Raw genomic sequence first — 9,591 nt, forward strand, 5'->3', positions numbered from 1 at the left:
TTTGTCAACACAGACACCTAGAGTGGCCTTTTGGCATTTTTTGACTTACACCACAGCCAGAAAATAGAGCAGGTTGAGGGTTCCTCTAAGTTAAGGAAACTGCCAGCAGCCAATGAGATTTGGCTAGGCCTTTCCTCTTACACATTGCTCCAGTCTCATTTTCAGGTGGAAGAAATTTCATTAACTTGTCATCTGGTGCAGTTCTTAAATAGTAGTGTGTGCCTTACTTGGTTTTCAGTGTGCCCTTATATAGATAACCATCCTATCAGGGAATATATTCATCCCAGCAACTGGGAGAAAGGCAGGTGGAAAGGAAGAACTGCAGCTGCAGGCAGGTGAGGATCAGAGCAACAAGCTGCATTCCTGAACTAGCTTGGGGCTTTCAAGAAGATTCTGTTCTTTATGGTAGGAGGTGGTGTTGTGGCAGAAATTCTCTTCTCTGATGTAGCGCCCCATCCCCTCAGCTGTGGGGAGAAGGGGCACAAAAGGAGGCCATTATTTATGAGGCACTAAGGAACCAATAAGAGGCAGCAATATTTGTATCACCTTTTGCACAGGACTCTGACCTGAGAGTTCTGGAGTATTATTTCCATTGAGCTACCGGATGACCTGGACAAATCACTTCACCTCTCTGTCTTGATTTCTGCATTTGTGAAATGGAGATAGCACTACTTAGCTCTCTGGATGAAACATACGATATGAGCTTGATCCAGCAAAGTGCTGAGTACCCAACGTGAGGTCACATTTTCTCTCACAGCTAGCAAACAGAAGCAATGAATTCCCATTTAAAAACCTGCTACCATAGGCCCCAATTCATCATTGCCCTGGACCTTGCATTGTCTTTGACGCTAGTGGAAAGTAGCTGTAGATGACCATGCAAAGTGCAAGGAGATGGGGAATCGGACCAGTGAGGTGGAGGATTGCTTTGGAAAGACTTGATCCTCAACTCCTCTACAGACTTCCTGCATGAACTTGGTCAGGTCACCTAAAATCTCTCTCCCCCAACTTCTCCCAGCTGCAAAATGGGCTAATACTTCCCTGCCTGGCAGGAGCATAGTGAGGCTCAATTAATTGACTTTTGAAGTAATTTGGGAGCTACTGGTGGAAGAATCTACTGAAGTGATGATGATTATGATTATTTATTTACTTATCATGTTGTTCTCACATACTTCCATGACACTTTCACTTTGTTAAAAATTTCTGTTCTGAAGCTGAAAAATGCTCAGAGTTAAAAGAGAAAAAGAAGTGTTGAAATTAAGGTCACATGCACAAACCAAGAGAAACCTGTACACACTGAGTGAATCCAAACACTTTGTGTAACTCACGCCATTTGTTCCCACCTCAGCACAAGTTAAAGAAATTATCAGCTTTCCTTCTGAATTTCCTGGCTTTGGTTAGCACATTAACAGGATCTAAATGTCAGTTATCTGTGAACACGATAAATGTGCACTTCTCCTGAAGTCTCACAAGCTAGCTGTTAGAATTTGAGGGTAATTAAAGTGGAAAAGCGTGCCCCGTCCTCCCTCTTCTCTGTTCAGAAAATTGACTTGCACATTATGTAGGACAGCTGCATGTGAATGCAGAATAATGAACACTAGATGGAGACAGATGCTCCTCGCATTTGATGTGCTAGATTTCCTGTTGTGAACTGACACTTTCTATCAAACAAACAGCTCAAGCTAATGAGCTTCTGAATGTTCTGAATCAACAGGAGAATTTAAGCATTAGAAAGATTTTACTCCCTCCACGTCATCTCAGACCTCAGCAAGCAGCTTTTGTAAGGGTTTAATCTGAGGTGTACGCCTGTGTGTATGATTGTTAACTAGCTGCAGAGACACAAGGCAGCTGGAAGCCCATGTAAATCACAGTCTTACAGCCAAGCTAATGCAGGAAAAGTGAGATTTTGTATAATCGGGTTTCAGTCTGCCTGCGTATGCAAACGGTGGTCTTTACTGAAACCAAACCAGTATCTCTTTTGCCTCTTGTGGTCTAGCTAGGCTATTTCATAACAGACGTCATTAATAAAGTCTGTAGCTACATACTTATAGTAGTATTAAGCAAAATAACTGGGGCGGTTGCATACTTCATAGCTTCTGTAGGCCGAGCTTATTGTACAAACCAAGGGCAACTTGCATCCCTCCATCCTTGCAAGCTCCCTGTGTGCCATCTTCCCATCCCCCTCTATTTCACGGACTCCCTTCAACTTTCTCCACCTCCACCCTCATACCTGGTTATCTGTGTTCCCCATTCCTCCCTTTCCCCTGTTGCAGGGACTGTGTCCCGCATTTGCCCCTCCCCCATTTTCCTCCCTATGCCAGGGGATGTGTGCATTTCCCCATTCCCCTCTCCTCCCTAGGCCGCTATTATTGTCTTCTTTTTGTCTGGGAGATGAATCATTCAAGGTGTCAACATGTTAAACTTTAATGGGAGGATGAGCAGAGCGGAGATGGGGGTGCTGTTTGCTGGGAAGTGTGAATGGCTGCCATCAACAGGTTCTTTTATGTACAGACAATTGCCAAGCTGGTTGAAGCTGTGTCTTGTGCTAATCCGATGGCAGGGGCTCCAGGAGTCCCCCATTTTCCTCTTTTGGTTTTCTGATTCCCCCCTGCCCCAAATCAACAGGTTTCTGCCCATTGAGGCCTAGAACATCCCCTGAAATGTTGGAGTTGATCAGATATAGTGTTTAAAAAGTTATCACATTTCAGACAGAGAAATACCGTTGAGTATAAGGCCTCGCAAGCTTGGCGAACAATCGTAGGAAAAGACTGATGGATGAAAAGTTTGGAGTTTGTGTGAAAGTTTGGAAGCTTATCCAAGTCTTCTGAAGGTATCCAAACCATGGGAGTCTTCCTGCAGACTTGGGGTTGAAACCTCACACAACAGTCATGACATGGTAAGTTATGCAAATAAATCCTGTGTTAATATTAGAGATGGCTTTGACCTAAAAACCTGAATCCAAATAGTCCTAAATCTTCTGTTTTGAAATCCAGACCCAAACTTGGATGTGAATATCACAATTGAGATCTTTCCTTATCATCAACTCCACTGGAACCCTGAGTCCAGACACCCACAAATTTAAGGGGTGAGAAAGTTTAAAGTCCAGTCCTGACTCCCGACCCAAAATTTTGGAGCTTGGGCCCACTTCTGCTCATTATTGTTTTCTGAGTTTTGATTAGTATGAAAAAAATATTAAAAGAGGGGAAACATGCTCTCATGGAAGTATATGAGAGCTGAGATAAGTGATTGTAGGGAAGTTAGTACATGAAAGGCAGCATAGCCCAGTGAATAGGGCACTAGGCTGAGAGTCAGAGCTGGGTTCTATCCCCACTGTGACACTGAACTGCTATGGGACTTCAAGCAACTTACTTCACTTCTCTGTGCCTCATTTTTCCCATATGTTCAATGCAGTTTTTTCTGACGATGGCCTGAATAAAAACTTTAGAATTTGGCTTGAGGAAAATAAAACTTCCTGAAATATAATAAAAAATGATTTGATACGTCATCGTGTAGTATACCTAGAAGACGCATGATACAACAGAATGCAAAAATAGTGATAGAATCAAAGAGCTCAATCTATTTTGTTTAACAAAGTGAAGGCTAAAGGGTGACTTGATTAAAATCTGTAAATATCTACATGGGGAACAAATATTTAATAATGTGCTCTTCAATCTAGCAGAGAAAGGTCTAACACAATCCAGTGGCTGGAAGTTGAAGTTAGACAACTTCAGACTTAAATAAGGCGTAAATTTGACACAAATGTAATTAACCATTGGCACAGTTTATCAAGTGTCATGGTGGATTCTCCATCACTGACAATTTTTAAATCAACGTAGGATGTTTTTCTAAAAGACATGCTCTAGAAATTATTATGGGGAAGTTCTCTGGCCTGTGTTATACAAGAAGTCAGACTAGATGATTACAATGGTCCTTTTGGGCCTTGGAATCTATGAAAAAGTTGACTTGCATCTGAAGAAGTGAGGTTCTTACCCACCAAAGCTTATGCTCCCAATACTTCTGTTAGTCTCAAAGGTGCCACAGGACCCTCTGTTGCTTTTTACAGATTCAGACTAACACAGCTACCCCTCTGATACTATGAAAAAGTTCATGAGTGATTTTTCTTATTGCAAGGTATTTGGTATTTATTTTTCCAGACTTGAAATTTCTTGAGCTAGAATGGTTTGGGGGTGATGTTTAAGATGTTTATCTTCTGCAGACACAGTGGAAGTACAGAAGTTTGGAAATCTGGCCCCAAGTTACAAACTAAGGCCTGGTCTACACTACGGGTTTAGGTTGACTTTAGCAGCGTTAAACCGAATTAAGCCTGGACACGTCCACACAACGAGGCCCTTTCTTTCGACTTAAAGGGCCCTTTAAACCGGTTTCTTTACACCACCTCCGACAAGGGGATTAGCGATAAAACCGGCCTTTGCGGGTCGGAATTGGGGTAGTGTGGACGGAATTCGATGTTATTGGCCTCCGGGAGCTATCCCACAGTGCTTCATTTTGACCGCTCTGGACAGCGCTCTCAACTCAGATGCACTGACCAGGTAGACAGGAAAAGACCCGCGAAGGTTTGAATTTCATTTCCTGTTTGCCCAGCGTGGAGAGCACAGGTGACCACGCAGAGCTCATCAGCACAGGTAACCGTCATGGAGTCCTCCCAGGATCGCAAAAGAGCTCCAGCATGGACCGAACGGGAGGTACGAGATCTGCTCGCCATATGGGGAGATGAAGCAGTGATAGCTGAACTCCGTAGCAGTAAAAGAAATGGAAAAGTATTAGAAAAGATCTCCAAGGCTATGAAGGACCGAGGCCATAACAGGGACACACAGCAGTGCCGCGTGAAAATTAAGGAGCTACGGCAAGCCTACCACAAAGCCAGAGAAGCAAACGGAAGGTCCGGGGCAGAGCCGCAAACTTGCCGCTACTACGCGGAGCTGCATGCGATCCTAGGGGGTGCAGCCACCACTACCCCAACCGTGTGCTATGACTCTCTCACTGGAGAAACACACAGGGAAGACGGTTCGGGGAACGAGGAAGATGACGATGGAGGTACTGTAGGTAGCTCACAGCAGCAAGGAAGCGGAGAAACCGGTTTCCCCAACAGCCAGGATATGTTTGTGACCCTGGACCTGGAACCAGTAACCCCCGAACTCACCCAAGACCCTCAGGGCACACAGGAGACCTCTGGTGAGTGTAACTTTGTAAATATTTGTAAACATTACAAAAAAAAAGCAAGCAAGTCTGTTAACGTGTATGGGGATGGAGCGGAAATCCTCCAGGGACATCTCCAGAAAGCTCTCCTGGTTGAAATGGGGTGATTTTATTAAGGGGGACATTCAGAGGCGCCCGTTCCTGCTCTTCTGACCAGAAATGTTCCCCGCTGTTAACCACGCGGTGGGGGGGAGGGGTGAAGTGATCATCCCAGAGAATCGTGTGTGTGTGTGGGGGGGGTGGTTTACTTGTGTTTGTGCCACATGTTAACCGGGAAACCGCAGCCCCCTCCTTTTACATTGAAACCCCATTTTAAATGGACAACCCAATTCATCCTTGATATGGGAAATGCGCTGCTGTTTGCAACCTTTCCCGCATGTTAAGAAGGTTAAAAAAGCCAAAACACTGTGGCCTACGATGGCTGCCTGCAAGCCGAAATATGCGACCTTGTAATGAAAGAGTGTACCCATTGTTCCCTAAAATGTGTCTTTTTTAACCACCTCTCCCTTCTCCTCCACCAGCTGCAAATGTTTCTCCTTCGCAGAGGCTCGTGAACATTAGAAAGAGAAAACGTAAGACGAGGGACGAGATGTTCACGGAGCTGCAGATGTCCGCCCAGGCTGATAGAGCACAGCAGAATGCGTGGAGGCAGTCAATGTCGGAGATGAGAAAAGCCCAATATGAACGAGAGGAGAGGTGGCGGGCTGAATCGCGGGAAGAACAGAGCAAGTGGCGGGCTGAAGACGATAGGTGGCGTCAGCTTGCAGACAGACGGCAAGAGGCAATGCTCCGTCTGCTGGAGCATCAAAGTGATATGCTCGAGCGTATGGTTGAGTTGCAGGAAAGGCAGCAGGAGCAGAGACCGCCGCTACAGCCCCTGTGTAACCAACAGCCCTCCTCCCCAAGTTCCATAGCCTCCTCACCAAGACGCCCAAGAACACGGTGGGGGGGGCCTCCGTCCACCCAGTCACTCCACCCCAGATGATCGCCAAAGCATCAGAAGGCTGGCCTTCAATAAGAGTTAAAGTTTTAAAATGCAGTGTGTCCTTTTCCATCCCTCCTCCCCCACCCATCCCAGGCTACCTTGGCAATTATCCCCCTACCTCTGTAAGGAACTAATAAAGAATGCATGAATGTGAAAAGACAATGACTTTATTGCCTCTGCAAGCGGGAGGGGAGGGGAGGGGAGGGTGGGGTGGGGTGGTTGGTTTACAGGGAAGTAGAGTGAACCGGGTCGGGGGGGGGGTTGGAGGGTTCATCAAGGAGAAACAAACAGAAGTTTCACACAGTAGCCTGGCCAGTCACAAAACTCGTTTTCAAAGCTTCTCTGATGCGCACCGCGCCCTGCTGTGCTCCTCTAACCGCCCTGGTGTCTGGCTGCGCGTAATCAGCGGCCAGGCGAGTTGCCTCAACCTCCCACCCCGCCATAAAGGTCTCCCCCTTACTCTCACAGATATTGTGGAGCGCACAGCAAGCAGCAATAACAATGGGGATATTCTTTTCGCTGAGGTCTGAGCGAGTCAGTAAGCTGCGCCAGCGCGCTTTTAAACGTCCAAATGCACATTCCACCACCATTCGGCACTTGCTCAGCCTGTAGTTGAACAGGTCCTGACTCCTGTCCAGGCTGCCTGTGTACGGCTTCATGAGCCATGGCATTAAGGGGTAGGCTGGGTCCCCAAGGATCACGATAGGCATTTCAACATCCCCAATGGTCACTTTCTGGTCCGTGAAGAAAGTCCCTTCCTCCAGCTTTCGAAACAGAGCAGAGTTCCTGAAGACGCGAGCATCATGTACCTTTCCTGGCCATCCCACGTTGATGTTGGTGAAACGTCCCTTGTGATCCACCAGGGCTTGCAGCAGCATTGAAAAGTACCCCTTGCGGTTTACGTAGTCGGTGGCTTGGTGCTCCGGTGACAAGATAGGGATATGGGTTCCGTCTATGGCCCCGCCACAGTTTGGGATCCCATTTCAGCAAAACCATCCACTATTGACTGCACGTTGCCCAGAGTCACTACCCTTGCTATCACCAGGTCTTTCATTGCCCTGGCAAATTGGATCACAGCAGCCCCCACCGTAGATTTGCCCACTCCAAATTGATTCCCGACTGACCGGTAGCTGTCTGGCGTTGCAAGCTTCCACAGGGCTATCGCCACTCGCTTCTCAACTGTGAGGGCTGCTCTCATCTTGGTATCCTGGCGTTTCAGGGCAGGGGAAAGCAAGTCACAAAGTTCCATGAAAGTGGCCTTACGCATGCAAAAGTTTCGCAGCCACTGGGAATCGTCCCATACCTGCAGCACGATGCGATCCCACCAGTCTGTGCTTGTTTCCCGGGCCCAGAATCGGCGTTCCACGGTATCAACCTGCCCCAGTGACACCATGATTTCCACATTGCTGGGGCCTGTGCCTTGTGAGAGGTCTATGTCCATGTCAATTTCCTCATCACTCTCGTCGCCGCGCTGCAATCGCCTCCTCGCCTGGTCCGGGTTTCGCCTTGGCATGTTCTGGCTCTGCATATACTCCAGGACAATGCGCGTGGTGTTCATAGTGCTCATAATTGCCGCGGTGATCTGAGCGGGCTCCATGATCCCAGTGCTAGCTATGGCGCCTGGTCAGAAAAAAGGCGCGAAAGTAGTATCTGATGGACCAGGAGAAGGAGGGCGGGAGGGAGGGAGGGAGCGAGGGAGGGAGGGAGGGCCGAGTGACGACATGGCGTACAGGAACAGGGAGAAACACAAACAACTGTCACACAGAATGGTCCCCCCAAAGATTAAACTGGAAACCCTGGGCTTAGCAGGCCATTGATTTCACGGAGGAAGGGGAAGCAAATGAACACAGAACAAATCTATTTTTTACATCTTAAGGTGGCAGCCGACGCTGCAGCATGAGTGACAGCCATACCAGTACGATGATGATGGGTACCAATCATAATATACCATCATCTGCCAAAAGGCAAGGGGCTGCTGCTGTGTAGCAATGCAGCCCCACGTCTGCCAGCCCCACGTCCGCCAGCACCCAGCATTGCCCTCGGCCTCTTCTGGGTGCTTAGCAGACAATATTGGGCAATTGGCAGAAAATAGTATATTATGACTGGTAACCGTCATCATCAAAACAGTAGCATGTCTGCCCAGGTGGCCATGATTGACAGCCATACCAGTATGACGATGACGGGTACCAGTCATAATATACCATCGCCTGGAAAGGGCTGGTGCAATGCAGCCCTATGGCTGCCAGCCCCACGGCTATCACTCATGCTACACCGTCTACCGCCAAAAGGCAGTTAGCAGCTGCTGCTGTGTAGCAATGCAGTCCCACGTCTGCCGGCACCCAGAGGACATATGGTGACGGTGAGCTCAGCTGAGCTGAGCGGGCTCCATGCTTGCCGTGGTATGTTGTCTGCACAGGTAACCCAGGTAACCCAGGTAAAAAGGCGCGAATCTATTGTCTGCCGTTGCTGTGACGAGGGGGGAGGGGCCTGACGACATGTACCCAGAACCGCCCGCGACACTGTTTTGCATCATCCGGGCATTGGGATCTCAACCCAGAATTCAAAGAAAAGGCGCGAACCGCTTCTCGGCTCGAGCTGTGGCGCAAACGTAGTATCTGACGGCCTAGGGGAAGGAGGGAGGGGGGCCGAGTGACGACATGGCATACAGGCACAGGGAATTAAAATAAAGAACGGTGGCTGTGCATCAGGGAGAGACACAAACAACTGTCACAGACTGGTCCCCCCCAAAGATTAAACTGAAAACCCTGGGTTTAGCAGGCCGTTGATTTGACGGAGGGAGGGGGAAGCAAATGAATACAGAGCAAATCTATTTTTTTACATCTTAAGACGACGGTGCAGCGTGACTGATAGCCCTCGGCATCTTTCTGGGTGCTTGGCAGCAAATACGGGGCGGTGTATGACGATGGTCTTCAGGCCTATTGTACGAGCTGCTGCTCAGGGAAGACTCTGCTAACGTGCGATGACCCGACTTGTAATAGGCCGGCTAACAGTCATAATACACCATTTACTGCCAAAAGGCAAGCCCCACGGCTGCCAGCACCCAGATCGCCGATGAAGGCTACCAGTCTACTGCACCGTCTACCGCCAAAAGGCAGTTAGCAGCTGCTGCTGTGTAGCAATGCAGTCCCACGTCTGCCGGCACCAAGAGGACATATGGTGACGGTGAGCTCAGCTGTGCTGAGTGGGCTCCATGTTGTCTGCACAGGTAACCCAGGTAAAAAGGCGCGAATCTATTGTCTGCCGTTACTGTGACGGGGGAGGGGCCTGACGACATGTACCCAGAACCGCCCGCGACACTGTTTTGCATCATCCGGGCATTGGGATCTCAACCCAGAATTCCAAGGGGCGGCGGAGACTGCGGGAACTGTGGG

General features: G+C 48.5%; 1 long non-coding RNA gene across 2 annotated transcripts in view; it reads left to right on the forward strand.

The window, feature by feature from the left end:
* The window catches only part of LOC117874930, a 30,275-nt gene extending 25,975 nt beyond the window's left edge, over positions 1–4,300 (forward strand). For both annotated transcript variants that reach the window (XR_004645120.1, XR_004645123.1), the window contains 2 exons: positions 2,706–2,893; positions 4,214–4,300. This is a non-coding gene — a long non-coding RNA (uncharacterized LOC117874930). The remainder of the gene's footprint in view (positions 1–2,705; positions 2,894–4,213) is intronic.
* The last annotated feature ends 5,291 nt before the right edge of the window (positions 4,301–9,591 follow it).

This window comes from Trachemys scripta, chromosome 3 (assembly GCF_013100865.1).
Source record: "Trachemys scripta elegans isolate TJP31775 chromosome 3, CAS_Tse_1.0, whole genome shotgun sequence".
NCBI lineage: Eukaryota > Metazoa > Chordata > Testudines > Emydidae > Trachemys > Trachemys scripta.